This window comes from Dermochelys coriacea, chromosome 11 (genome assembly GCF_009764565.3).
Source record: "Dermochelys coriacea isolate rDerCor1 chromosome 11, rDerCor1.pri.v4, whole genome shotgun sequence".
Classification (NCBI taxonomy): Eukaryota; Metazoa; Chordata; order Testudines; family Dermochelyidae; genus Dermochelys; species Dermochelys coriacea.
In genome coordinates, this window is record NC_050078.2 from 79066730 (window position 1) to 79094386 (window position 27657).

The window sequence follows — 27657 nt, forward strand, 5'->3', positions numbered from 1 at the left end:
ATTTGCAGAGGTGCCAGTTTATATTTTAAAGCAAAAATCTCACAAACTAGGTTTGCCAATTGAATAAGTGTTATAGCCAGTATAGAATGGAATCTAATAGGACAACCTATTTTTATTGAGTTCAAGGAGTGTTAGTTTACTAATTTTAATGCTGGGTTCTTTTCAGGTCAATTTACAACTTGAACAGTGTTTCTCAAATCAGACACTAGATTATTCTTAACCAATCATCAATTTATTAATTCACTCAGAACCGCATTAGTATAAAATCAATAGTTCACTCAAGTGCAGACACAACCAATTGTGTGTATTGCACACACTTCAAATGGTTATCACAGATACTCAACAGTTAGCTGAGATCTCACTAGAAAGTGTACATAAGGCAATACACTTATTTGTACTACAGAAATAGAAGTAGAAGTGCAATCTTTGAAATTAAATCTCACCACTTCTTATCCTTATAACACTGGGATGGGGAAGAGTCCTTTCCAGTAGATGGTGATGGTGTATAACAAATGTCTGTAATACTCTTCTTATCGGAGGCTTTTTATTAGGGCTGTCAAGTGATTAAAAAAATTAATCATGATTAATCGCGCTGTTAAACAATTATAGAATACCATTTATTTAAACATTTTTGGATGTTTTCTACATTTTCAAATATATTGATTTCAATTGCAACACAGAATACAAAGTGTACAGTGCTCACTTTATGTTTATTTTTATTACAAATATTTGCACTGTAAATACAAAAAAAGTATTTCAATTCACCTAATACAAGTATTGTAGTGCAATCTCTTTATCATGAAAGTTAAATTACAAATGTAGAATTATGTTCAAAAAATAACTGCAAATGTACAAATGTACAAAACAAAACAATATGAAACTTTAGAGTCTACAAATCCACTCAGTCCTACTTCTTGTTCAGCCAATCGCTCAGACAACAAGTTTTGTTTACAGTCAGCCTCACCTCAGTCCCTGGAAAAATCATGGAGCAGGTCCTCAAGGAATCAATTCTGAAGCACTTAGAGAAGAGGAACGTGATCAGGAACAGTCAGCATGGATTCACCAAGGGCAAGTCATGCCTAACTAATCTGATTGCCTCTATGACGAGATAACTGGCTCTGTGGATGAGGGGAAAGCAGTGGATATATTATTCCTTGACTTTAGCAAAGCTTTTGACATGGTCTCCCACGGTATTCTTGCCAGCAAGTTAAAGAAGCAAGGGCTGGATGAATGGACTATAAGGTGGATAGAAAGCTGGGTAGATCGTCGGACTCAATGGGTGGTGATCAATGGCTCCATGTCTAGTTGGCAGCCAGTATGAAGCGGAGTGCCCCAAGGGTTGGTCCTGGGGCTGATTTTGTTCAATATCTTCATTAGTGATCTGGAGGATGGCATGGATTGCACCCTCAGCAAGTTTGCAGATGACACTAAACTGGGAAGAGAGGTAGATACGCTGGAGCGTAGGGAGAGGATACAGAGGGACCTAGACAAATTAGAGGATTGGCCAAATGAAATCTGATGAGGCTCAACAAGGACAAGTGCAGAATCCTGCAGTTAGGACGGAAGAATCCCATGCACCGCTACAGACTAGGGACCGAATGGCTTGGCAGCGGTTCTGCAGAAAAGGACCTAGGGGTTACAGTGGATGAGAAGCTGGATATGAGTCAACCGTGTGCCCTTGTTGCCAAGAAGGCCAATGGCATTTTGGGCTGTATAAGTAGGGGCATTGCCAGCAGATCGAGGGACATGATCGTTCTCCTTTATTCGACATTGATGAGGCCTCATCTGGAGTACTGTGTCCAGTTTTGAGCCTCACACTACAAGAAGGATCTGAAAAAATTTGAAAGCATCCAGTGGAGGGCAACGAAAATTATTAGGGGACTGGAACACTTGATTTATGAGGAGAGGCTGAGGGAACTGGGATTGTTTAGTTTCAGAAGAAAAGAATGAGGGTGGATTTGATAGCTGCTTTCAACTACTTGAAAGGGGGGTTCCAGAGAGGATGGAGCTAGGCTGTTCTCAGTGGTAGCAGATGACAGAACAAGGAGTAATGGTTTCAAGTTGCAGTGGGGGAGGTCTAGGTTGGATATTAGGAAAAACTTTTTCACTAGGAGGGTGGTGAAGCACTGGAATGTGTTAACTAGGGAGGCGATGGAATCTCTTTCCTTAGAGGTTTTTAAGGTCAGGCTTGACAAAGCCCTGGGTGGGATGATTTAGTTAGGGATTGGTCCTGCTTTGAGCAGGGGGTTGGACTAGATGACCTCCTTGAGGTCCCTTCCAACCCTGATACTCTATGATTCTATGATTTGCAGGAGATAATGCTTCCTGCTTCTTGTTTACAATGTCACCTGAAAGTGAGACCAGGCAGTCACATGGCACTGATGTAGCCAGTATCACAAGATATTTACGTGCTAGATGTGTTAAAGATTCATATGTCCCTGCATGCTTCAACCACCATTCCAGAAGACGGGCAGCATGAGGGAGCCCCTGGAGCTCCCAAATCCCCACAGATGCAGGGGATCCCCACAGCTCCCTAGCCATCGCAAGCATCAGGGGAACCCTCGCAGCTCCCCCGCCTGGGGGGAATCCCCCAGAGCTTCCCAGTCCCTGGGTAGCGAGGGATTCTCCACCGCTCTTCAGCTGCCAGAGGCGGGGGTCCCTCCCAACTCCCAGCCGTGGGGTAGGAACCGCAGCTCCCAGCCACAGCAGGGCAGGGTGCTCGACCCTCCTCCTTTCCTGTTTTGTCATGGACATTTTTAGTAAAAATCAGGGACAAGTCATGGCTTCTGTGAATTTTTGTTAATTGCGTATGACCTGTCTGTGACTTTTGCTAAAAATGTCCTTGACAAAATCGTAGCCTTACTTATAATCTTTTAAATGTGGAGGATCTACTCCATACATTCTTTGATTGTACATAAGCATTTTACATTATTTAGGACTTACAAGAGATGTTATCTACATAGAGAAAGATGTAGATCTGACTCACAATGCAAATAAATATGCAGCTTCTAATTTGGGGTGAAAGACAGCTCTATTTGATTGATCTATGGTCTATTTGATTTACAAGGAAAACAATGTATAGTTTATCATTTGTGGTGAAAACATGTGGTTTGGATTTCTTGGGGTAACAACTAGCTCATCCAAGTGGACAGTCAATATTATAGCCAATCATTTCTGGTTTGCTTGGCTTGGTAACTTGGAGTTCTTTCCAGCTAGGTTGGCAAGGAGAAAGAGGTTTTAACTATCTGCAAATTATGAGAGATTTTTGCCTAAATGATTAATAATTTTAGCTAAGCCATTTCGTTTGTATTCTTGGGGAGAGGAACTCCTGACCTTGGCTGGTCTGTGAGTACGTAGACAGAGTCTCATGTGGTGTGAACAATTTTCTTACTGTCTTTACTTCCTAGGTGAATTCTGTTTTGGTATAAAAAGAGATGGATAACTCTTCTAATTTTTGAGGGCCAGGAGGAATCAGTAGTTATTAATCATTCAAGGCATATCTGTTTATGTATATCCCTTGCATAGGAACTGAGTCAGTGACTGTGCACTACAGCAGATTTGTTGTCAAATGCAGTGGGTTTGGTTGCCACACATATTGCTATTACGAATAAATTATAAAGCGCTGTCATACTGCCGGTGGATAACTGATATTGTTGGAATTGGGGCATGAGGAGTAGCGTTATGGACAAAGGACAGATCACAAAGTGATTTAGATTTCTCACAAAAGGGACCCCAAAAAAGTGAGACAATTTAATGAAAAATTGGCATAAGGATTTATTTTGAACTCTTATTTTTTCTTTGTACTATTCCATTTTTCATGAAATCATCTTAAAAAATTCAAATAGTGCTCACAGTTTACATTCTGCATTCTGGTTTTCTCCATTTCAAAGAGATTTTTACAAAATAAAGTTTTAAGTCTCCTGTTAAACGGAAAACTGTAAGTGAGTCTTCTCTGTTACGGAACTACTGCTACACTGGTCAGAGGTTTGTGTTATCATTCCTCCAAACAGCAGGAGGTCGGGACAGAATATTAAGACTCTAGCAGGCTGCTGCCAAAGGAAAGAAGAAAGAAACAGGCCTTGGAGGACTAAAGGTAGACCTTGTGATGCACTGGTTATTAATCCCCTTTCTCTAGGCTTGTGAACTTATCAGATAAAGTATCTAAATGTAATGTAACTAAGGAAGCTATCAACCTCAAAGATGTTTGGAGAATCTTTGTGAACTCGTGACGAAGTTTGGATTGGGCTGATCAAGGACACAATAAATTAGAATCATAGAACCATAGGGTTAGAAGGGACCACGAAGGTCAACTAATCTAACCCTCTGCCAAGATGCAGGATTTGTTAAATGCTTTGTGTGGAATGCTTGTTAAATGGAACACTGAGCACCAAACATCTGTCAACTTTGGGAAGTTAGGATTTGAATCTAATTCCAAAACTCGACTTCATAACTCAGATTGCTACCATTATACTCTTTCACCCTTTTATGAACATCTGACAATTGTTTGTAGTTTATCCATTTCCATTCTCCCAGGTAACTGAATTTTAAATATGCTTTGAATATGGTATCTCTGCTTCTAATTATACAAAATCAAAGTGTTGCCCTGTTGTCAGTCTAGAGAAATTAATTTTCTATTTACTTAACTGTGAAGACAATTACATTACACAATGTGATAACAGGTAATCTGGTTGGTCATGGCATTAGTCAATGTGGTATATCTTTTGTTGGCTAATTTAATTTTAAATATTCAGACACAGCCTGCGACCTGAAACTTGTGTCACCTTAGTATAGCTAAATAGATATAAGTACAATTTAGGATTGCACTACTGAGATCGTCCTCTTTAATAGAAGTTTCAGAGTAGCAGCCGTGTTAGTCTGTATTTGCAAAAAGAAAAGGAGTACCCGTGGCACCTTAGAGACTAACAAATTTATTAGAGCATAAGCTTTCGTGAGCTACAGCTCACTTCATCGGATGCATTTGGTGGAAAACCAAATAGAAGTGTTTTTATATTTACATATAATCATAAGTCCAAAGCTTGAGTTTTTTGTTTAGTGTTTATTTAGGTTACACTCATTCCTTACTCTGGCACACTCTCACTGACTTCAGTGGGAGTTCATTTGTGTGAGGCCTGAGAAAAAACTGGCAGCAGTTTGATATTTTCCTATGTCTGATTTCTGTGGGTTATTAGAATATTGAATCCATCATCTTATTACTTATTCCTCAAGCCAGTTCCTAGGCTTTAGTGGCATACATTTTACCATGGTGCTTTGGCTCCTTTTTGTCTGCACCTTGTATTTCCTCTTTCTTCTTTGAGTGCTTGCTCATGTCGTTTCCGTTTTAGGTGCATGCGTGCCCATATGCGCGGCCATTGGAGATTTTTGCCTTAACAGTATCCATAGGGTCAGCTGTGGCACCTGCTTGAGTGCCACGCTCATGCATATATTTATTAGGTGCTGCCAGCCCTATGCCCTCTCAATTCCTTCTTACCGCCCATGCTGATTAGTCAGAGCACCTTTCCCTTGCCTAGCAAGGGTTAGTGGTTCTTCGTCTTTGGTCTTTGAGCCTTAGGGCCTTGTAAATATAAATGTATTTTTATGTATTTGTATGGTGTGTATATAAATTTCCCCACTATATTTTCCACCGAATGCATCCAATGAAGTAAGCTGCAGCTCACGAAAGCTTATGCTCAAATAAATTTGTTGGTCTCTAAGGTGCCACAAGTACTCCTTTTCTTTTGGCCTTGTAAATAGTTTGTTTACAGTAGTTATTTGGTAAGTAGTTGTTAAGTAGTGTATTTAGAGATAGAGTTCCAGTGGGGACTTTGCCCTAGGCGTGGCATGCCCTGGTCTCTGGGTTTTAAGTCCTGCTCTGACTGCAACAGGCTTATGCATGTTAGTGATCCCCATAGCAGCTGCCTCACGTACTTGGGGGAATCACATGTGAAGGTCTGAAGTACACCTGGACTACTCTTCGCTCACCGCAGTTGGCAAGGAAGCAGTTCCAGCCACCTCCGCCACCAAGGCCTTGGCATCCTCAACAAGGGCCTGCAAGGAGAAGGGATAGAGATGTGAGTTTTAGTCGTCTCTGCCCTTCTTCCTTCCTTTCAGCTGCGCAACCCAGTCTGGCAAAGCATCACGGGGGTCAGAAGCACTCATTTTGAGGGTGCGTTCAAGAGCGACTCCTCAGTCAACTCCCTAGATCCGCCTCATTCTTTCCTCAATTGTCTTCATCCCTACCATTTGGCCTGTTTGTGGGTCACCTCGGATCATTGGGTGCTAGAGATTGTCTCTTAGAACTACACCCTGCAATTCTCCCTCCACCAGAGCAACCTACCTGGCCAAGTGGAAAAAGTTCACATGCTGGACCTTGGACTGGGATATCCGGGCTGAGCAGGCCTCGCTTCAGGTGATCCTGGACTATCTTCTGCACCTCAAGCTGCAGGGGTTGTTTCTGTCTTCAATCAAAGTCCACTTGGCTGCTATTTCTGTCTTCCACCCTCCACTCCAGGGCAGGTCGGTCTTCGCTCATGACATGACAGTTCAGTTTTTGAAGGGTCTGGAGCATCTCTATCCACACGTCCAGGACGGATCTCATGCTGTCGCAGCTCATGGGTTCCCCCTTTGAGTCTCTGGCTTCCTGGTCCCTTCTTCTCTCCTGGAAGGTTTCGTTCCTGGTTGCGATCGCTTCTGCCCACAGTGTCTCTGAGATTAGGTCGCAAGTTGCACTCCCTGGACATCAGGAGGGTGCTTGCCTTGTACGTCGACAGGACTAAGCCGTTTCGCAAGTCAATGCAGTTGTTCATTGCAGCGTCAGAGAAGTCCGCTCAGAGGATTTCATCCTGAATCATGGCCTGCTGCCGATACTGCTATGAGCTGGCTAAAGTGCCTCCACTGGGGACCGTGACTGCCCACTTAACTAGGGCGCAGGCTTCAGCCCAGGTGCCGATTGAGGATATCTGCAGGGCTGCTACCTGTTTGTCTATCCACACGTTTATGACTCATTACGCACTTACCCAGCAAGCCTGAGACATTGCTGACTTCCGTAGAGCAGTGTTGCAAGCTGCATGACCGCGAACGTAGAGCCCACCTCTATGGTTTCTGCTTTTGAGTCACCTAGAATGGAATCGACATGAGCAAGCACTCGAAGAAGAAAAACAGTCACCTAACTTACATAACTGTTTTTCTTCAAGATGTGTTGCTTATGTCCATTCCATTACCTGCCTTTCTGTCCCTCTCTCAGAGTTGCCGGCAAGAAGGAACTGAGAGGATGTAGGGACTGCAGCACCTAATATACCGACGCATTAGTGCAGCACTCAGTAGGGCACCACAGCGCACCCAGGCCGGCCCACAACATTTTGGCACCTGAGGAGGAAAGCTTAAATGACGCCCCCTGCCCCCTCACTTGGGCCAAAACTTTGAAAGGTCTCAATTCTGCCTTCTTCCTGTTCTACTCCTCTCATGGTACTGCTCTGCTACCTACCCCAATAAAGGAGAACTAACAACTTAAAATGCCTTGTTCAAAAATTTTAAGTAACACTTAACTTTCAAACGCCTGAACAGCAAATTTAACTTTTCTTGTTTGCATAATAAACACTGGCATTTTTATCTGTTTAAATAATCAAAGTGGTCCTTTCCATGCCTTCTTGGTTGCAAAGATTTGAACTGCTTCCTGAAGGTTCACAGTCTGGGCCAGCTCATGCTCTATGGAGATGGTTGCAAGGCTGACCAGCCTCTCCTGTGTCATTGTGGAGTGTAGATGTGTTTTTATTAACTTCAGCTTGGAGAAGTTGCGTTCTTCACTGGCAACTGTTACAGGAAGTGTTAGAAGTATGCACAGAGTAACAAAAGCATTTGGAAAGAGGGTGGTCATCTTATTTGTGCACATATATTTCAGAACAGCCTTTGGAGTTGATCCTTTCAGTTCATCATCTAAATCACTCGCATCAATATCACACATGTCATCATGTGTCAGCACTGTCTCTTGTGCCCTACATTGCTGGTGTAGGTCTTCTTCAAGTATAGTGAGGAGTTTTGGAATATCATACAACATCTCAAATATACTGCTGTGTTCCTTGAGCTGCAAAAAACATTCTTCAACTGACTGTATTGCACAATCTAGCACATGGTTAGAGAATTCAACTTTGAATTGTTGTTTGGGGTCTCTTATGGGATTATCCCATGCCTCGGATTCAAAATGTCTTCTTCTTTGGTGTGACTTGTATTCTTGAATTGGTGGAAAAATAGCTTCAGTGTGAAGTTCCTCTTCCAGCTTCTGTGCACTCTTCAGAACGTTTTGAAATCCCTCATCTGACCAGTAAGACTGTAGGTATGACTTTGCTTTGTCCAGTTGTTCCATTGCTCCAGATATATCAAGGTCAACACCTTGGAGTCTCTTGCTTAGAACATTTATTTCAAACACTATGTCATGCCATAACACTAAGCCACACAGAAATTTGAAGTGATCTATGTTTCTGGTGATTCCGTTTCCCTCTACTTCTGTTCTCCGACGAACAGTTTCTGTCATAGCATTATCCTCCATAATGGTAACTATGGCATCATCTATCTTCCCAATTTGGTGTTTGATAGGCTTTATCACCTCCACTCGGACTTCCCCATCATGTGGCACTCAGTAGTTTCAGTGTCAGAGAGGATGTTCCCAGATGTTGCTTCAAAATTTGCCATCGATGAGTTGATGCAGAGAAAAATACATAGATGCTTTGAATTACATTAAAAAATTCAGCAGCCTCACTAGAAGCTGATGCTGTGTCACTGACCACCAAGTTCAATGAATGAGAACTGCATGGGACAAAAAAACCTCGAGGCTTTAACTCTTGGATCCGTGTCTGCACTCCTCTGTTCTTTCCTCTCATGTTGGCACTATTATCATAGCCCTGACCTCTCATGTCAGCTATTGCAATTTCCATATCTTCTAGCTTTTTAAGAAGCACATTTGTCATACCAGTTCGTGTAGAATCATCAATGTCAATAAATTCTAGAAAATGCTCTCTGACAGTCACCATTGCAGGGACATTTTCACTAGGTTCTGTTGTTGTTACAAAACGCACCATTAAAGTCATTTGTTCCATATGGCTGATGTCAGGTGTGCAGTCCAGAATAACAGAGTAATATCTTGCTGACTTCAGATCTGCCACAATCTTCTGTTTGACTTTTGTTGCCAGTAACTGTATGATCTCATTTTGATTTGTTTTCCAAGGTAGTGGTGTGTCTGCATTTCTTGGGTGGTGACTCTTCTTAGATGCTCCTGGAGTACAGCATCAAACTCAGCCATCAGCTCCACAATTTTAAAGAAGTTTCCATTGTTTGGCACATATAGCTGATTTGAAGTGCCACACAGTGCTAGGTTTTGGGTAGCAAGCATTCTCACAATGGCAATGGCCTTTTCAGAACATTTTGCCAGTTCTGATGCTATCTTCTCTTGATGCTGATCATCTGTGGTGGCCTTTAACCTTAGTCTCATCTCAAGCTCTTTCCACCTATGGAATGCTCTCTGGTGATTTGCTGCCTTCTCATGGCATGCCAGATTTCTAGCCAGATTTTTTGCCAGATTTTTCCAGTCCTTTGTTCCTGTAGAACCCAATGTGGCTGGAACATTAGACTGGAAGAGTTTGAAAGAAAAACAGTATGGAACATTCTGGGTTTTTGAGTACATAAGCCATGGCCTCTCCACTTTGTCACCATTGGGGATTTCACACCAGTAATGTGTCGGATAGAAACTTCTATTTTCATTGTCTTTGGAGAACATGAAGGCTCTGAAGCACTAGGCACAATACAAAATGGACATACCTCTGCACTGTAGCTGTGTGTCATAACCCTGTCCCTATCACATTTGAAGTGGCAATGACGGGGATCCATCCATCCTTTTCCAGAGAAGCAGATGCAATAGTATGGGGCCCCCTTCTTTATTGGAGTGACAACAGCTCCCCTACCTACAAGAACATCTGGACTACAGTAGGGGGACCCCAGTACTTCTGCAGACCAGAATGTATTTGGTGGGTGGGTAGATAAGCCAAGACTGGTATACTTTTCAGTTCCTGCCACATTTACAGTCTTCTGTATGCCTCAGAAGAGAAGGTTTTGATGTTTATATCCCAGAGATATGAATGGAGATGTTCCTCGCTTTCTCAGAGCTATTGTGTCATCTTGCCTGCAGACTCAGGCAGTCGTCACAGCACTGGTTACACTGTAAAGCTTTTCTTCGCAATCAGGAGGCCAAGAAATATACCTTTTTGTAATGAAAGCTGAGGTTCTGAAAAACACATCTCCAGGAGCTGGGGCCCTCGGTGCAGTCCTATAATGCATATGCCTTACTTTGGCCCTTGGCACTGCAGCCTCTTGAGTAGCACCAATAAACAAACATTAGAGCTGTGGTTAAGTGCCAAAATCAAGCCCACAGTGTTCAGACTTGGCTTGAAATCCTTTGGTTTGAAAACCTTCCTTTGTTTTTTTTTCCATATCGATATTCTTGGTTTGTGTTCTCCCCTCCCCATTCTCACAAAAGAATTTCTGACAGTAGCAATAGAAACTTTACTATACATTGCAAAGTGTGCATTCATGCTAATAGCAAAAATATAAACCTTGAGGATTACAAAAATGCTTCTTAGCATAATGAATTTTGTATTTTTTTTTGCTTTAAATTAAATATTATATCTTATATCAATCTTAATGGAATTTATAAGGACTCCCAATATGCTAATCCAAAATTTCTCAATGAGGAGTGTTTCATTCAGATAGCTGTAATAATTTGAAATCTCCTGTGTGAGATTGCTTGAATTAGGACATAACAGGTCACAGCCTTTATTTTGAAAATAATTTTAGGAGTAAGTGACATTGCAAATAAGAAGATTGCTTATAATTAAAACAGAGATTGACTTTCTCTGTTTATTTTTTCCTTTTTTCTGGCATAGGAGGATTTTATTTCTTGACAACCTGGATAGAAGTCTAATATAATAGGGAAACAATCAGAACTGAACTTTATAACTAAGAGCAAATTTGTTTTTGTTTACTTTAGCTTTGTCAACAGTTTTTTTAATTTATTAAAATGACAAGTATAAAATTGAAAATACCTCAAAATACCTCACTGTTATAGCAAGAAGAATTATGGCTGGTGACAAAAACAAAATTAATGTTTAGCTTGAATGAGATGACAGCATTTTTTTGTTCGTATTAAGTAGCATTAGGCAACGAAGGCAATGGGAACCCCCCCTGCCCACTCCCATTGACTTCAGTGGACTTTGATCAGACTCTAAGTCATACCTGAGAAACATGTAGTATGAGTACTCTTATTATGATAATTAACCTAAGGGAGTCTGTTCACAGCAGAAAGCATTATCTTTGAGAGTATATGGTTGTGGAGGATTTTATTTTTTGTCAACCTGGAAGGAAATGTAATATGATAGTTTACCAGTAGTGTGCTAAAATGGTACACAGTATCAGGGTGGATAAAAATCTGGCCTTAAAGATGATCCTTCAGATCATCCAAGAAGGTTACATCATTCAGTTCCAGTCCATACCCTTACCTCATTCCCCTATCCAGACCCTCTTCAAGGACCAACCTCAGCCTGGACCAATCCACACAAGAGATCCACTTCCTGGACACTTTGGTGCTAATAAGCGATGGTCACATAAACACCACCCTATACCGGAAACCTACTGACCGCTATGGGTACCTACATGCCTCCAGCTTTCATCCAGACCATACCACACGATCCATTGTCTACAGCCAAGCTGTACGATACAACCGCATTTGCTCCAATCCCTCAGACAGAAACAAACACCTACAAGATCTCTATCAAGCATTCTTACAACTATAATACCCACCTGCTGAAGTGAAGAAACAGATTGACAGAGCCAGAAGAGTACCCAGAAGTTACCTACTCCAGGACACACCCAACAAAGGAAATAACAGAACGCCACTAGCCATCACCTTCAGCCCCCAACTAAAACCTCTCCAGTGCATCATCAAGGATCTACAACCTATTCTGAAGGACGACCCATCACTCTCACAGATCTTGGGAGACAGGCCAGTCCTTGCTTACAGACAGTCCCCCAACCTGAAGCAAATACTCACCAGCAACCACACACCACACAACAGAACCACTAACCCAGGAACCTATCCTTGCAACAAAGCCCGTTGCCAACTGTGTCCATATATCTATTCAGAGGACACCATCGTAAGGCCTAATCACATCAGCCACACTATCAGAGGCTCGTTCACCTGCATATCTACCAATGTGATCTATGCCATCATGTGCCAGCAATGTACCTATGCCACGTACATTGTACAAACTGGACAGTCTCTACGTAAAAGAATAAATGGATACAAATCAGATGTCAAGAATTATAACATTCAAAAACCAGTGGGAGAACACTTCAATCTCTTTGGTCACTCGATTACAGACCTAAAAGTGGCTATTCTTCAACAAAAAGACTTCAAAAACAGACTCCAATGAGAGACTGCTGAATTGGAATTAATTTGCAAACTGGATACAATTAACTTAGGCTTGAATAAAGACTGGGAGTGGATGGGTCATTACACAAAGTAAAACTATTTCCCCATGTTTATTCCTCTCCCCACTGTTCCTCAGACGTTCTTGTCAACTGCTGGAAATGGCCCACCTTGATTATCACTACAAAAGGTTTTTCCCCCCCGCTCTCCTGCTGGTAATATCTCACCTTACCTGATCACTCTGGTTACAGTGTGTATGGTAACACCCATTGTTTCATGTTCTCTGTGTATATAAATCTCCCCACTTTATTTTCCACTGAATGCATCCGATGAAGTGAGCTGTAGCTCATGAAAGCTTATGCTCAAATAAATTTGTTAGTCTCTAAGAGGTCATGTAATCCAACCCCCTGCTCAAAACAGGACCTAATCCCCAACTAAATCATCCCAGCCAGGGCTTTGTCAAGCCTGACCTTAAAAATCTCTAAGGAAGGAGACTCTACCACCTCCCTAGGTAACCCATTCCAGTGCTTCACCACCCTCCTAGTGAAAAAGTTTTTCCTAATATCCAACCTAACCCCCCCCCACTGCAACTTGAGACCATTACTCCTTTTTTCTATCATGTGGTACCACTGAGAACAGTCTAGATCCATCCTCTTTGGAACCCCCTTTCAGATAGTTGAAAGCAGCTATCAAATCCCCCCTCATTCTTCTCTTCTGCAGACTAAACAATCCCAGTTCCTTCAGCCACTCCTCATAAATTATGTGCTCCAGCCCTCTAATCACTTTTGTTGCCCTCTGCTGGACTCTTTCCAATTTTTCCACATCCTTCTTGTAGTGTGGGGCCCAAAACTGGACACAGTACTCCAGATGAGGCCTCACCAGTGCTGAATAGAGGGGAATGATCACGTCCCTTGATCTGCTGGAAATGCTTCTACTTATACAGCCCCAATGCCATTAGCCTTCTTGGCAACAAGGGCACATTGTTGACTCCTATCCAGCTTCTCGTCCACTGTAACCCCTAGGTTCTTTTCTGCAGAACTGCTGCCTAGCCACTCGGTAGCAGTGCATGGGTTTCTTCCTTCCTAAGTGCAGGACTCTGCACTTGTCCTTGTTGAACCTCATCAGATTTCATTTGGCCCAATCCTCTAATTTGTCTAGGTCCCTCTGTATCCTATTCCTACCCTCCAGCGTATCTACCACTCCTCACAGTTTAGTGTCATCTGCAAACTTGCTGAGGTGCAATCCACGCTATCCTCCAGATCATTAATAAAGATATTGAACAAAACCAGCCCCAGGACCGATCCTTGGGGCACTCTGCTTGATACTGGCTGCCAACTAGACATGGAGCCATTGATCACTACTCGTTGAGCCCAATGATCTAGCTAGCTTTCTATCCATCTTATATAGTCCATTCATCCAGCCCATACTTCTTTAACTTGCTGGCAAGAATACTGTGGGAGACCGTATGAAAAGCTTTGTTAATTTCAAGTAATAACACATCCACTGCTTTCCCCTCATCCACAGAGTCAGTTCTCTCATCATAGAAGGCAATTAGGCACTGCACAATACACATGTGTCAAGTCAGAGAGATAAGCATTTCCTACCCATTGCCTGAACAGAAGATGTCCAAGGCCTGTCACCTTCTGGTGACCTGCTTTTAACTTCAAGGCTTTAAGAACATAATTGCCAGTATATATACTTAACTTCTTAAATATTATCCATACATATATTTTGCAGTGACTATGATGACCAGTAAATTTCTGGCTCTTGAAAGAGACCTTACATGCCATCCTTTGGTTAATTATTATACATGTACTTGGTTCAGGGGATTCCTGTAAAACCCCTGTCACCCCGCATGTCCTCTGCCAGTTGGCACCAATGGGTCCCTGGGTCACAGTGTTTTGATCATACTAGCAGTTTAAGCCAAGGTAGGAGGTTAGAAAGATTTCTGCTCTAGAAAAAATAAAATTGAGCTCCACAAACAGGTGCTAGGGAGAAAAGAGCTCCAAAATACTTTGCTACAAACTGGCTTTGTCTCATAGGGTGAGAAATGGAGTATAAACCTAAATGTATAAGAAATTTAAACTTAGGGTTTATTTCTCTTCTGTTGTTTGAAGTATCTCTCCATAGTGTTTGTTTAAAATTAAACATGCCAAAAGAAATGAAAATGGACTCTCTTTATTTTAGCAGTATGTGTTAAATGAAAAGTTTAAGCCAGAGAGCTTGGAACAGACTTGTACATTCTAAATTTGCCCTGTTCATAATAAGCAAAGAAAACTCCTACCATTGGGTTTAACAGTTTTTTTTTATATTCCAATTTCAGTGGATATGTCTGAAGGGTAGTTCTACACTTTAAAGCCAGAGAACATTAATTTATTTGTAGGGGAAGAATTCAGGGAAATTCCTCTGCCCACCTTAAATCTAAACTATCAGCTTCTTGATTTAAAAGCTTAATAACTCTCTTGCCAAGGAATGCATTTGTCTCTTCATTGATATATTTATGTGATATGCTTCATTTGTAATACATTTTGATGCACAATATTAATTATTCTATTGCTTTGAGACCTTTGTATGATTTCCCCACTTTCTAGGAACTTGAAAAATAAAAAACAGCCATTGAGCGAAAAACATACCAAAAGAAAGGACTGTTTTGGCCCTAAAGCTTGCTTAGGTACTGTCATTCTTTTGCACTCTTGTCATTCTTTTTTTGCAGGAAAGTCTGTAGATCCATTACATTCATTACCCTTACTTATAGCTCCGTGGAAGCGGAATAAGCCACACTCCAAAAACCTAACCACCCAGTTCATTCTGACTCCAGCATCTATAAGTAGGCTTCACCAGACCTTCTGTTCAGAGCAACAAGAAAACAATCCAGAACAAATGGAAAGAATAGTAAATATGGCAGGCGACCAGCTTGGCTTAATGGTGAAATCCTAGCGGATCTTAAACATAAAAAAGAAGCTTACAAGAAGTGGAAGGTTGGACATATGACCAGGGAAGAGTATAAAAATATTGCTCGGGCATGTAGGAAAGATATCAGGAGGGCCAAATCGCACCTGGAGCTGCAGCTAGCAAGAGATGTCAAGAGTAACAAGAAGGGTTTCTTCAGGTATGTTGGCAACAAGAAGAAAGCCAAAGGAAGTGTGGGCCCCTTACTGAATGAGGGAGGCAAGCTAGTGACAGAGGATGTGGAAAAAGCTAATGTACTCAATGCTTTTTTTGCCTCTGTTTTCACTAACAAGGTCAGCTCCCAGACTGCTGTGCTGGGCAACACAAAATGGGGAAGAGATGGCCAGCCCTCTGTAGAGATAGAGGTGGTTAGGGACTATTTAGAAAAGCTGGACGTGCACAAGTCCATGGGGCCGGACGAATTGCATCCGAGAGTGCTGAAGGAATTGGCGGCTGTGATTGCAGAGCCCTTGGCCATTATCTTTGAAAACTCGTGGCGAACGGGGGAAGTCCCGGATGACTGGAAAAAGGCTAATGTAGTGCCCATCTTTAAAAAAGGGAAGAAGGAGGATCCTGGGAACTACAGGCCGGTCAGCCTCACCTCAGTCCCTGGAAAAATCATGGAGCAGGTCCTCAAAGAATCAATCCTGAAGCACTTAGAGGAGAGGAAAGTGATCAGGAACAGTCAGCATGGATTCACCAAGGGAAGGTCATGCCTGACTAATCTAATCGCCTTTTATGATGAGATTACTGGTTCTGTGGATGAAGGGAAAGCAGTGGATGTATTGTTTCTTGACTTTAGCAAAGCTTTTGACACGGTCTCCCACAGCATTCTTGTCAGCAAGTTAAGGAAGTATGGGCTGGATGAATGCACTATAAGGTGGGTAGAAAGCTGGCTAGATTGTCGGGCTCAACGGGTAGTGATCAATGGCTCCATGTCTAGTTGGCAGCCGGTGTCAAGTGGAGTGCCCCAGGGGTCGGTCCTGGGGCCCGTTTTGTTCAATATCTTCATAAATGATCTGGAGGATGGTGTGGATTGCACTCTCAGCAAATTTGCGGATGATACTAAACTGGGAGGAGTGGTAGATACGCTGGAGGGGAGGGATAGGATACAGAAGGACCTAGACAAATTGGAGGATTGGGCCAAAAGAAATCTAATGAGGTTCAATAAGGATAAGTGCAGGGTCCTGCACTTAGGATGGAAGAATCCAATGCACCGCTACAGACTAGGGACCGAATGGCTCGGCAGCAGTTCTGCGGAAAAGGACCTAGGGGTGACAGTGGACGAGAAGCTGGATATGAGTCAGCAGTGTGCCCTTGTTGCCAAGAAGGCCAATGGCATTTTGGGATGTATAAGTAGGGGCATAGCGAGCAGATCGAGGGACGTGATCGTTCCCCTCTATTCGACACTGGTGAGGCCTCATCTGGAGTACTGTGTCCAGTTTTGGGCCCCACACTACAGGAAGGATGTGGATAAATTGGAAAGAGTACAACGAAGGGCAACAAAAATGATTAGGGGTCTAGAGCACATGACTTATGAGGAGAGGCTGAGGGAGCTGGGATTGTTTAGTCTGCAGAAGAGAAGAATGAGGGGGGATTTGATAGCTGCTTTCAACTACCTGAAAGGGGGTTTCAAAGAGGATGGCTCTAGACTGTTCTCAATGGTAGCAGATGACAGAACGAGGAGTAATGGTCTCAAGTTGCAATGGGGGAGGTTTAGATTGGATATTAGGAAAAACTTTTTCACTAAGAGGGTGGTGAAACACTGGAATGCGTTACCTAGGGAGGTGGTAGAATCTCCTTCCTTAGAGGTTTTTAAGGTCAGGCTTGACAAAGCCCTGGCTGGGATGATTTAACTGGGACTTGGTCCTGCTTTGAGCAGGGGGTTGGACTAGATGACCTTCTGGGGTCCCTTCCAACCCTGATATTCTATGATTCTATGATTCTATGAAACGGATCCTATTTATTCTTAATATTCAGTGTATTGAATTCTAAGGGTTACTGGGCTATTATATAACCTCTGAGGCTCTCCAGCAAACCTGCTGGAAACACATCTCTCAATACTGAGGTAGTTGGCTGCAGCATCTTCCAGTGCAACATGTCTTGGCAAGTTGCTCAGGCAGCTTCACCTCTCAGGCAACCAAGGAAATAGGCTGGCTGACAAAAAAAGGATGCAAAAATGCCTGGGCTACCTGGATGCTGCATGCTCACCATGCCCAGCTGATTAGGCTAATACCCAGATCCTGCTCCCATCAAAGGCTGGAAGTGTCCTACCACTTCTTCAATCTCCACCAAACATTTCTCCTCCTCCCCCGCACCCCCCAATGAATCTGAGAACTTGGGAAAGGAGAGTAACTTGCATCAGGAGAGGATACTACAGATTTTGGCCACAGGGGTCACTTCTACACAAAGGACATTTCGAAGTCTGGTTTCTAGTAAAGCTAGGACCAAGAAGTGTGGGAACTCTAGTCCTCCTCCAATTCTTCATAATACAAACTTTTCAAGAAATGGCCTTGGAACTGCAGAGAGGGCTCTTCATATACATATTCCTTTGAGGACAGGTAGCTTTTTGAATTGGGCCCAGAGTCCACAGATGAAGATTCTCAGAATCGGGGGGGAAGGGGGGTTGAGAAATATTTTGAAGTCATTCTTAGGAAAAGCAGGTGGACTCTTTATTCCTCCAGAAGAACATAAGAGGAAGTGGGAGAGAAGGGGGAAGTGAGACAAACACAAATAAATAGGACCTTGCTATATTCCCAGAAATGGGTGCAACCCTCATGAGTTGTTAAAGAAATAGTCATTTTTATTTAAAAAAATATAAAGCTACCTCAGCAGCCCTTCATGCATCAGATTCCCTATTGCCAGCTCTGCCATTCAAGATTATAAAATCCTTTTGACTAGGAGCCATTTTGATAGAGATTTCCATAGTGACGGCTGTCATGGTAGATCAGCTTTGGACAACACGAGATTTAGAGCAAAAGCAATAAGCTCAAATCTGTCTCATCACCAGCTTTGGCTAAGGTCCATGGAAAGCTGATCCCCAACAAAAGCAGATACTGATCATCACTAAATATCTGAGAGGAAAGGCTCTTCACTGATCCTGTAGAAAGAGCTGCCATGGAAACCTCTTTTTAAATAAAATAAAAATCTTTGAAGGTCTTCTCAGTATCTGATGTATCCAGCTAGCTTATTGAATAACACACCAAAAGGCATGAGAGACAGAGAAGACCTGTCTACTTTAAGAAGACCTTTTGCATCCATCAAGCAGCATGGAGGCATGCTTACCCAGTCTGATATGGTTCCCCCAATGGGGTGAAAGTGGGAGGAAATTTCAAAGTGTTGGATCAATACAGAATAAATTTTAAACAGACATGTTCCAGCCTGCGTTAGTCCTTAGACTGAACGCAACTCCAATCCATGGTCACGTAGATCCCCTTCTTCCTCCAACTGATACCACAGTTGGAAGTCTGCAATATATCAACTGTTTCAAATTGAGGTAATTGAATTCCTAGGGAACACAAAGGCTTGGCACTATAATTCATCCTCTTCCTAGTGCCCATGCATTCCAAAGACAGAGGAGTGCCAATCTGACATTTTTGAACAGATTCCTTCTATATCACAGTTCAGGATGGAGATGCTAATTTCCACTAAAGCAGCAATTTCCCAAGGGGATTTTTCTATAGTCAGCTGAACTGAACATCTATCTACATATTATATGATCCTCCCATAGGAGATATCTCAGCTTCACATGTAACAAACAACATTCTCAGTATGTTGCTTTATCTTTTGGCCTATCTGCCCCTAACCCTAGCCAAAGTGCCAGCTAATATTGTGGCTTTCATTGAGCAGAAAAGGGTTCTTATATAAACATTCCAAGATGACTAGTCCATCAGAGCACCCTTCCTGCAGAAGGCACACAAAACAGCTCTTTCACAGTTGATTCTTTTCTGGAGCAACACGGATTGGTCAACTCTGACATGAACGGAATAACTCCAAGAAGTCTGTATTTATTCTGGGGAGAGTCATAGATACCAAATGCCACACAAGATTATTTCTATAAGAGTTTTTCAGATGCTGGTGACCACAATATCATCCATTCTCCATTCACATCTAACAGGGCTCTGATGTCTCTTATCAGGATGATGGTCTCTTGCAAAAACAAACTGTTGTGAGGTTAAGTTTCACATGTTCTGTCCAGCATTTTCTTATTTTCCTGAGCCCACGAGACCCATCATCCCTGTCCTACATAGTCCCAGTGCCAAAGCAATATTGGTATCTTTCTCTTGGCAGCTAAAAGAAAGGAAATACTCAGAGAGCTGGGGTATGTCAGTGTCAGAGAGGGTAGGTAGACAATCTACGCAAGCTTCAACAGCAGGGAAGCTCATTCAGGAAACAGTTTCATCTGAGGATAACAGCACCACCTCCTTCCCTGAGCGTGGCTCCCACTCCCTCCTGGAAAGTGCTAAGCATTGCCAAACAACTGTTTGGCGGCGAGAAGCGCCTGGAGGTAGGCAGAGAAGTAGGGACACAGCGCACGGGGGCGGCGGGTGAGAGGAGCTTGGCAGCCACAGGAAATAACTCTGGGAGGTGAGAAGCTGGGGGAGCTTGGCAGGCTGCAGCAAATAACTCCACGGGCCATGTGTTTGAGACCCCTGGTGTATATTTTAGTAGAATGCAAAAGGTCATTAGATATTTTATTTTTATATTTTAAAATATTTCATGCTTGTAGAAGGATCTGAGAAACAAGTCTTATTTATCCACAGAAGCTTTACTACATTTCTAGATATTTGCATTTGTTAATTGGCTGTATTTTATTTAGTTATATTTTACTCAGAACATAGTAATTGCCAGACTCCTACCATTGGGGAATATTGCAATAGTTCTTGCACCTTCTTGTAAAAAATGAGTTCTATTAAAGTACTGATTAGTGAGACATCAGATAGTAAGATTAACTGAATTTATTAAGCCAGATAACTCTAACTAAAGAATATAACAGCCCATTATGGAAAGGGGGTGATGTTTACCACACCAATCTGGACTCCAGTCTGCAAACTCAATTTAACCCAACTTTGGTCATGCTTTCACAGATCTTTATGTGTAACTTGTTTACCTTGTATTACAGTTTGTGGTATAACTGCATGACTGGTACCATCCAGTCATTGACATATGTCAACTTGTTGACAGTACAGCTTATATCTTCCATTATGTTCCAGATTTCCACCATAACAACTTTAACCAATTTACAATAGAGCTTAGATAGTGAAAAACAAATCTTTCATATACCTGTGCTGTGAGCAAAATTCCCCTCAACCATTTCCGTTTTCTTATACCCTTTCATGTGATTTCAATTACAACTTAGCATAGCAGAAAACAATTTACAATAGGTTGTGAAAGTATATCATACTAATTTTTTTACTCTATAAAGAGTCTTAATTGATACATTTCCATCATCTTTCTCTTAGCATAACTTGCCAAACTTTATGGGAGTCTTGCATGACAATTCTTTTAGCATAGCCTTGGGGAATTCTTGGGCTTTAGGCCTCTCTACTAAAAATCCTCTCAAGCATCTGGTACTGGCCGCAGCTAGAGACAGAATACTGGTCTAGATGGAAAACTCTTCTGACCCAGTACAGCAATTGCTGAAGCATGAGAGTTTCTATCTATAAGCATGTGGGACTCACCCCTGGGGCAACTCCTGCTGGTGTCCTGGGAATTAGCTCTAATTCCAGCCTTGGAGCACCCTCTGCAGGCCAGTGTCCCATTTACACCAGGCCCCCTTGTCCCTCCCAGAGCGGGTTCCTCTTGTACACCAGGGTGCTGCCCCCTAGCAGTAACCCCTCACTTCCCACCCAGGGGAACCCCCACCCCCACTTCACCTCAGTCTTTGGCTACTGCCCAGTCACTATCTAGCCCCCATTCACTGAGGCTGACTGCAGTATATAAGCCTCATCACAGGCAAGGGGGTTTGGACCTGCTACTTCTGACTACCCGTGGGCTGCCCCCTGCAACCCCAGTACCTAACTGGCCTTCAACTAGTCCACAGCCTGGGGGGTTTCCAGGCCCCAGCCCTGCTCCACTCTAGGCACTTGGTTAGGCTCCCCAGCAGCCAGGCCCTTCTCTCTCTCTACAGGCAGAGAGAGTCTGGACTCCTGGCTCACAGCCTCTTATAGGGGCCAGCTGGGCCTGATTGGGGCATGGCCCCAGCTGTTGCTGCCTTCCCCAATCAGCCCAGGCTTCTTGTCCCCAGCCACAGCCCTCTCCAGGGCTGTTCTAAGCCCCTGAGGGCAGGAGCAGGTGTCTACCCCGCTACACTATCCTTTCCAAAACTCTTCAAAAATATATTTAGTTATTCCCAAACAAAAACTGAAGGAATTATGCTTATGAGTACATATCAGTAACTTAATGATATAAATGTTACAGGAATGTATTTTTGGGATAATTAGATAGCATAACAAATTTAAGAAAATCACACTTAAGGTTAAACTTAAGAGAAATGGAAACATGTTAGGGAGAGGAAATGTACACTTAAGGCATATGTCAATGATAACACTGTCCTGTAGGAACAGCATGTAGTAACTATGCAACTGTGATTCATGCACTTTAGTATTGGTGGGCAGAGATTAGATTAAACTGATATTTAAAGATACATTTGATTGTTGCTCTCTATATTTTTTCCTCTTATTGTGTTAGTACAGGGAAGTGTGAAGATTGTGTTGGCCTCTCCTTCAGGTCTTGCATGTTGTTTGTGTCTAAAAGAGATTCAATTGTAGGGCCTCCTGCAGGAGGACCAGCAGACTGTCCAAGATCTTTCCTTTGAAGGTCCTACACTCTTATTGCAGAAGATGGATGAGATGCACTGTAGTCGCAAGGATTCATGGGCTATACTGAAATCATTGGGAATTTACAGTCCTTTCCCTAAAATAAAGCAATTATTTCCTCAATGTCTCCAAACATACCCACTTTTCCCACCTATGTAGCCTTACCACTCCAGAAAATCAGAATGCGGGGGAAGACCTCCACCTCCTCAGTTTGCTTCTACACTGGGTCATTCAAGACAGCCTGGAAATCTCAAGCAGTCTGTTTGACTGCCTTGTCGAGGACAGAGTATCAGATTGTTACCTAGTAGCTTCTCCTCCTGTGTTTTCAAGCAGGTTGTCCAACTTCCTCTGTGCTTGATCCAATATTACCACGGCTCAATGTGTTCTCTGCACTGTGGAACAGGGATACACGCTGCATTTTATTTCCACCTGTCCCTCTTCAGGGACAACTCTCACAAGGCTGTCCTCCTCCAGGAGGTCTCGTCTCTCCTCCATTTGAGAGCTATAAAGTTCCCCCTCTCCACCATGCAAAAGGTTTTCTATTCATATTACATCCTGATTCCAAAGGCAAAAGAAGGATTCAGACACATCCTAGACCTGCGGAATTTGAACAAATGTATAAAGAAAATAAGGCAGTGGTTCTCAACCAAGGGTATGTGTACCTCTGGGGGTATGCAGAGGTCTTCCAGGGGGTACATAAACACACCTAGATACTTGCCTAGTTTTACGACAGGCTACATAAAAAGCACTAGCGAAGTCAGGACAAACTCAAATTTCATACAAACAATGACTTGTTTATACTGTTTTATATACTATACACTGAAATGTAAGAACAATATTTATATTCCAATTGATTTATTTCATAATTATATGGAAAAAATGAGAAAGTAAGCAATTTTTCAGTAATAGTGCCCTGTGACACTTTCGTATTGTTATGTCTGATTTTGTAAGCAAGTAGTTTTTTAGTGAGGTGAAACTTGGGGGTGTGCAAGACAAATGAGATTTTTGAAAGACGTACAGTCATATGGAAAGGTTGAGAGCCACTGAAATAAGGCTTCACATGATCATTCTAGCCTCCATTAACCCCTCTCTGGATCCCAGTGCCTTGTATGTTGCCCTTGACTTGAAAGCTGCATATTTCCATGTGACAATCCATCAAAGCCATGGGAGATTCCTAAGGTTTCTGGTTAACAACACCCATTATCAGTTTACAGTCCTGCTCTTTGGCCTGTCCGCTGCACCGCAAATATTTACAAAATTCATGGCAGTAGTGGCTACATTCTTAAGGAAAGCAGTGGTGCAAATATTTCCTTACCTGGATGACTCGCTGATTATGAGGAAAATCCAGGCTCCAAGCAGAACTCAGTCTATGCAGGATCTGATCCCTCTTCAGTGATCAACAAGGACAAGTCTTCTACCCAGTCAGAGCATAACATTTATAGGGGCGCCCCTGGATTCTATAGGAGCCAGGACGCTCCTACCTCAAGCCAGCTTCCAGACAATGTTAAACATTTCCATACATTTCAAAGCCTATCCAATCACGACAGTACGAAACTCTGCCTCAGACTACTGGGGCACATGGTTTCCTGTACTTATGTTGTTTGGCATGCCAGACTTCTTAGAAAGTTGCATAGCTGGTTAAAGTCAGTGTGCTCCCTGGCTCATCAGCTCTTGGACTTGCTGATTCAGATATCTACAGGATTACTAGTCTCCTTGGACTGGTGGATCCAGCCAACTTGTGTATGGGAGGTCCCTTCACCCCTCCCTTGCCCACATTGGCTCTGGTTACAGGCACTTCTTCTGTAGGTTGGGGAGCTCATCTAGGAAACCTACAAACTCTGGGCTGTGGATTTGAGTCTCCACATAAACATACTGGAGTTGTAAGGTATTCATCTATCTTGTCGTGCTTTTCTCCCTCACATCAAGGGAGAGTCTCTGAAAGTCCTCATGGACAACGCTATAAACAGAGTGGGAGGGACCAAATCAGATGGTCTCTATCAAGAGGCGACACATCTTTGGGAGTTTTGTATCACCAGTGCAATACATCTCAATCTCTCATCGTCTTGGTTTTCAGAACAGCTTGGTGGCTCACCTATGCAGATCGGTCAGCAGAGATCACGAGTGTGATCACAGATTGGTGTTTTGCAGGTCCTGAACCCTGTCCAACATGTTTTGGACCACCTGTTCCACCTGGAGCAACAAAGCTTATCAATTAATTCCATCAGGGTTCACCTTATTGCTGTCTCCAGCTTTCCACCCTCCTATCATAGCTCACTCAGTATTTTCCAATCCAATATCAGACTCTTAAAAGATCTGGACAGATTATACCCCCATGTCATGGATCCCATTCTTGCCTGGGACTTAAATCTGTTGCTAACAAGATGCTGGGTCTGCCCTTTGAACCAGTGGGTACATAATCTATGCTGCATCTCTCTATGAAAATATCATTTTTGGTAGCTCTTACCTCCATTAAAAGGGTGGCGGAGATCTGTGTGTCGATGACTGACCCTCCTGACAGGTTTTTTTTTTTCCAGGTCAAGGTATTCTTACGTCTGCATCCAAAATTCCTGGCTAAAGTAGTTCTGGAATTTCACCTCAGTCAAGCCATATACTTACCAACATTCTTTCCTAAGCCCCATTCTCATAAGGAAAAGGAGAGGCTCCATACTTTGGATGTTAGAAAGGTGTTGACTTTTTACTTGGACAGGACTAGGTCTTTTAGGTGGTCATCCCAGCTGTTTGTCTCAGGTGTGGACAGGATGAAAGGACAGGTTTCCCACTGTTGGATTTATTTGATCAGCCCTTGGGTTTCCCATTGTCTTTCCAGATACTCCATTGATATGATTGGTTTCACCCAATCCTTAAACGACCCATTCATTCCACCCCAGACAGTCAGGTGATCCAACATATTATGTCATTAACCCTATTGTGTCCACTGGGTAGCAATTCTTAGTCAAGTAAGTTACTGTCATTCATGACAATATTACAGAAGATTCACTCTTTGTCACATCACGGTAGCTCATTCTACAAGATCTTCAAATTCTACAGCGTTTTTGGCTCAAGTACTTATAGCAGACTTTTGTAGAGCTGCAACTTCGTCATCAGTGCATACTTTTACTACTCATTACACTGTATCTCCACATTCCAGAGATGATGCCAAGTTTGGACAAGTAGTTCTTCAGTCCTTGTTCAGGTAGACTTCGAAACCCACCTCCGTATGAAGTGCCTGTGAGTCACCTAAAGTAGAATGAGCATGTGTAATTACTTGAAGAAAAAAAAATCTGTGCTTTGAGATGTGTTGCAAATGTCCACTTCATGACCAACTCTCCTTCCCCTCTATATTGGAGTCTTTCTGGTACTGAGGGAGGTTGGGGGCAATTCCACCCTTTATACAATCATGCAGCAGCATACGCTGCCCTGGCAGGTTCTGCTATGGGAAAAATCTGACTGGTTCACTGGGCACATTCACTTCTAAAGTGGAATGGACATGTGTAGCACATCTCAAAGAGCAACTGTGATAAAACAGGTTAGTAATCACTTTTTAACTGGAGCAGGGACTTGAATCTGACTCTCTTACATCCCTGCTAAATGTCCTAGCTACTGTGTTACAGAGTCTCCCTCTGGCCCAATGAATATTTAGTTATTTATACCAAGTGGAAAAGCTTCAACAGGATAGAGGAGATAGCCCCATCCCAAAATACCCAAGCATAAGGGCAGTCACTTGGGATGTGGGAGATCTGGATTCAAGTTCCTGCTCTAACTCAGGTAGAGTGGGGATTCAAACTTAGTCTCCCACATCCCACAGGAGTACTCTAACCACTGAGCTGTTGGCTACAATACAGTAGGATTTCACTGTCTCCCCCTGTCTTTGGGGTGTGTGGTGGGGTTTTTTTCTCTTTGTGAGAATGGACTGACCTGGCTTAAGTGCCTAACTCCAGGAGAGGATTCAAGGCGTAGAATCCTGAGCAGAGATAGGCATTTCCTGTCAGCCCATAAGTCAGGTGCATAAAGGCTCAGATCAGTAGGAGATAGGCACCAAAATATCTCTGAGGATCTGAGTCTAAGCCCCAGCCCTTTTCTCTGCATTTCACTCCTGATTTGTTTAGGCGGCTCCCTGCTCAGTTGCTGGCTTCTGAGAATCCCTTTCTTAGGTGCCGAGCTTTCCCCATATAATGCATAGGGAGCCTGTGCACTCAACTTATTGCAGAGAATTGCAGTCGGCAGCACGGTGCCTGGGAGTTGGGTGTTTCACTGCTCAGCATTGGAATACCTATAGACCTTTGAATCTAGCCCAACATGCTGATAGAGTAAGATGGCCTTTGGTTACTTTTTTCCACTTAAGACTTCAATCCAGTGTGCAGGCCAAAATTGACTTAATGGATCTAACTAAAGATGGCACTTAAAAAGCTGCATGATGCTTAAGGGTTAGCACTCTCTGTTCCCATGTTTAGTAGACCTGCTTCCGGGCTGCCTGACACACGGTGGTAATACTACATCTAATATAAATGCACCCTGTTTAGCAACTATGGCATGTAATGACAGTTTTGGAGTGGGGGGAAAGCATCCTTCAAGTAAGTGAGGACGACGCTATCACAAACACACCCAGAAGAGGAATTCTGCCCCAAATGCTGGAAGGAAAGGACGTGGCCCTGTGAAACCACTGCCCCCCCCTTCCTGCCACCTGTAAAAGGTTCCAATATTGCAAGTTACTTTGTCCCCATTTCCATTTTAAAAATAAAAAAGACCGTCAGCACTTACTGTGGCCTCCTCTCATTTCTCTTGCTATGTGCCATTGCAGTGTGGCTCCTTTCCTCTGCTGCAGCAGCCTTTAGAAAGCTTGCCAAGTTTCCACTCTACCTCTAAATGCTAGTCTCTTATCTTTCCCCTCCAGCCTTCGCTCTAAGTGAAATTCTCCGCCCCCCCCCCATTTTCTCCTCTAATGACTCCTCCTTCTCTCTATCACCACCTCTTTATAAACTTTCCTTCCTTCCACATCCCAGTCTCCTGGAACACCTAAAACTCCCCTAGTCTCTTCTCCTTTCTCTCATACTTACCTCATTCTCTCCTTTTCCCACCAAAACCCCTCATACTGTCCTCTTCTCTGCAAATCTGCCAATCTCTCCTTTCAAAATGCCTCATTTTCCAACCTCTTTCCCTGCCCCATACTCCCTTTATCTTCTCTTTCCCCCCATTCACCAGTCTTTCCTCTCTCTTATCCCAAACCACCTTACTCTTCATTTTGATTTTTTTGCTATTTTATTGTTTGTTGTTACACTGCATTAATCAATGTGATAGTCCTCCTTCTCCCCCAAATCCTCCAGTCTCTCATTCCTCTCCTTCCAAACCACTTCATTCTCCTCACTATGCCTAGTGTCTCCTCTCTATACAAGACTAATTTCCTCAGTCTCTTCTCCCTTTCACAAA

The 27657-nt window shown here is 42.9% G+C and overlaps 1 protein-coding gene and 1 long non-coding RNA gene across 10 annotated transcripts in view; one reads left to right on the plus strand and one right to left on the minus strand.

Moving 5' to 3' along the window:
* ADARB1 (adenosine deaminase RNA specific B1) overlaps positions 1-27657 on the plus strand; it is a 277982-nt gene that overhangs the window by 158423 nt on the left and 91902 nt on the right. The window lies entirely within an intron of this gene.
* On the minus strand, positions 214-27129 carry LOC119863188. Its single transcript, XR_006278142.1, has 2 exons — positions 26992-27129; positions 214-553 (listed from the first exon to the last, which is right to left on the minus strand). It is a non-coding gene; the product is annotated as an uncharacterized LOC119863188 (long non-coding RNA).